Source organism: Cryptomeria japonica, chromosome 1 (genome assembly GCF_030272615.1).
Source record: "Cryptomeria japonica chromosome 1, Sugi_1.0, whole genome shotgun sequence".
Taxonomy (NCBI): domain Eukaryota; kingdom Viridiplantae; phylum Streptophyta; class Pinopsida; order Cupressales; family Cupressaceae; genus Cryptomeria; species Cryptomeria japonica.
In genome coordinates, this window is record NC_081405.1 from 467,324,359 (window position 1) to 467,328,224 (window position 3,866).

The window sequence follows — 3,866 nt, forward strand, 5'->3', positions numbered from 1 at the left end:
AATGTTATGCATATGTGAATGTATGAAATGCAGATGAATATGATAATGCAAATAAATATTCATGATGAGAATGTAAAATGTGCTAACATGTGTTGTGTGGAGGATGTGATGCAATTGTGATATCTATATGTATGAGATGCTAATGTGTGGTAATGCAGGTGCAAACTACATGAAATGAAAATATTTTTGGCGTATCATTATACTTAGTCATGTGATAGTAGGCTACACAGACTCAAGAAGGATGATGGAGGTCAATCAAGAAAGGGGGATGGAAGATAGAATATATGGAAGTGAAAGAGCTTCTTGTGTTATTATCATTATTAAGCTTTATTATGGCAAATAGGTTATGACAATCAAGGCATATGTTTGACCCAGAAAGTCATTGTACCTATTTGCATGGAGATCAGATAGTTGCAAACAAGGAATACCCGAGTTCATACTAGACTCACAGTGTCCTCATATCCTTGGACAAGTCATAGCATTACTAAGAGACAATCTAGAGACAGCAAAGAAAAATAGGTGACGATACCCCATCCTCACCTTTCTAGTCAAAGACATCTTGGAGATAAAATCTCTAGTCAGAGACATCCCAGAAAAGCTAAAAGACATGTCACCAAAAGATAAAATCAAAAGAAAACCAAGACTCAACACCAACATCCACTGTAGTCCTTAAGTTTAGTGTCTCTTGTCACTTGTATAAGTCTATTTGATTGTGGTCACAATGTTTACTTTCACAAAAGGATAGATAGCACTGAACCATAATGTTGTCTGAGTTTGTTGAAAGATTTGATTTGTTGAAGCCCATTTCTATTGTGTCTCATCTGAAACTGACTTAATACATGAAACGGATACTTTATTGTGGAGAAAATGAAACTTTATTGCGGATCGACGATGCAAGTGTTTCTTTATTGCACATTGTGCGCGGATAGACTGAAGAAAGTTGGAAGAGACTGTACTCCTCGAACATGTGATGCTCTTAGTTCCACACCCATCAATAAAGTTAAGATTTGCCTTAGCCACAGATAGGAGTTGATTTAATATGGATGGAAAGGGGTGAAAAGGGGGAATTATTATGAATGGCTAATCAATCTTAGGTAGATCAATAACAAACCATGATGAGAATGGGTAAGTTTATTATGGATGGATAGGTTATGAGTGTGTGCAAAGTGAAAAGATGAAATGGAATCCTGAAGGAGGGAGGAGCAATGTCTCTACACGCAGTGTCGGTGACCTGGTTTTCACCATGGCACTTGCCCAGGGCATCACCGAAGTGGTTTTCACCATTGGACGAAATTATTTTTAACTTTTTTTCGATTTTTCAAAAAACAAAATTGTGTCACAAGGTGCCTGTTTGCCAAGTTTTCACCAAGTAACGTTTTTTTTTTAGAATTAGGATATGCTTGTCATGCCCAAACTTTTCGGCAAAAAACACAACAATTTTTTTTTTTTTTAACGCTTATTTACTTGTAACCTATGCTTAATTAGATGTGACAACATAACAAGTTGTTCCAAATGAAATCTTAATTGATATTAAATTAGGATTCTAAGGTGAGCGGAGAATTAAGGGCAAAAAACACAACAATTTTTTTTTTTTTTGAACACTTAATTACTTGTGACCTATGCTTAATTAGATGTGACAACATAACAAGTTGTTCCAAATGAAATCTTAATTGATATTAAATTAGGATTCTAAGGTGAGCGAAGAATTAAAATTTAACTAGAAGTCTTAGGTTTCAACTTAACTCCTAAGCGATAGGATTAGATTTTTACTTACGTATCAATTGTGATACTCCTATCATCATAACAGAATAAATTAATTTTTATAAGGACAATATCCTTTGAGATATTAAATAAATTCACTCAAAAGCCCCTTCGATTTTAGTTACATTTTATAATATTTAAATGGCCCAAATACTACTAAGTTGACATTAATACAACTTCTTATATCAATAATTATTTACCTAATGTCAAGACCATTAACTTATTTTAGGAATATATATTATTCCACTACAATATCCTCTTACAAATAAACATTTAATAACCTATATTAAACTCTTCCATTTAATTGAAATCTTTAAAATGTATTTATATAACTGTAATCAAGTTGTTATATATTACTCCTACAAACATTAAATATTAAATATTCAATATTTAAATTACCTCTTGGTTTAAATTTAATCATTAAACTATATAAAATTCTCATTAATAAACCTCTTTAATAAATTTATCCAAATATGAGAATAATATTGCTATATAAAAATTAATTCTCAATTCAAAGACCAACCCAAATAAATAAAACTTAAACAAATGAAAACATCCCATTTCAAATTTAAAAGAGAGCTTCCCTCTTATATTTATTTTATTATTATATTTCTTTCTTTTTTTAAAACCCTAACTAGGATTTGTTTATCCTTATATCTAACTCTATTCTTATTCTTATCAACAACTAACCCTAACTCAAAATTGGGTTAGGGCTTCTTTACTCCTAACCTATTTTTCTTTTGTTTGAAATGTGTGTGTGTGCAGGTGTGGTGGCCATGGCGGAGGAGGCGGCCGAAGGATTGCAAAGGGTCGAGGATGGCGATTGCAATTTTTGTAGAGGGCGAAGTGTTTTAATGGAGGCGGAGGGAGGGTGGTCGATGACTGGGCGGTGAGGAGAGGCGACGCCTAAAGGAACGGGTGGCGTGCAAGGGTTGTGGGGGGGGGAGGGGTGGTCCGTTGAGGTAGCCATGCCCACAGACACAGAGTTGCCCCTACGGCTGTGGGGATGCCTCCCCACATACCACGAGACCTTGGCCCCGTGACTATGGGGTGGCCTTTCCACAATCGCAGGGGTAAGCCTGCGGCTATGGACGGCCATGGCCCCTACAGCTCACCAACAAGGGTTGACCCCATCTCAACCATTTTGCTAAAAATATATATTTATATATTTTTTTTATTTTTTTTATTTTTATTTTTTTTAATTATTTATTTATTATTTTATTTTTATTTTAAAACAAGTGATATGTAAAATTTTATATATATATATATATATATATATATATATATATATATATATATATGGCAGCAGGTTCTACAATATAATATACAATACACATGTTTTTCTTTAGCAGTAATGCATATGTAAATTTTTGGAAACCCCTTTTTTTTTTAAATATACCTATGTATTTTTTTTCGTATAGGTTTATATATATATATATATTTCTAACTTCATATTCTTATGCTCATATGTTTAATCTATTTTAAAGACTAATTTATTTAACCAAATTAAATAAGTATTCCAAAAATATGCACAAACTTAATGATTTATTTTTCTTAGAAGAATACAGCAGCTTGGTATTTCATTTAAAACATTATGTATTTACTTAAATAACTATATATGTATATATGTATATTATATTTTTGAATATATATACATATATATTTACATGGTTAATCTGCATTTCCATAACTTTGAGAATGATATTATCATAGAAACAAAATAGATTAAATTTTAATTTCTTCCTTAAATTTTACTTTCTTCCATTAACTTATAGTTGCTTTTGATTTAAAATAACATCTAGATTTATATAATTTCCACTATACATGCATTTTTAGAATAGTAAAGAAAATAGCAGAAATGATTTTATTTACAGTTGCAACTTACTTTTCCTAAAATCCATTTAATCAATAAACAACAAGATGTATTGCAATATTAAAAACCAACTCTAAATTGTCTATTAATCTTTCTTTTATATCTGAACTATAGACTCAAGCAAATATTTCATTCCTTTCATTAATGACTGCACTACTAACATTTAATTTATTTCTTTTCCTTTCACATAACTACACTACTTACATTTTACCCATTTTATTTCTTTTTTATT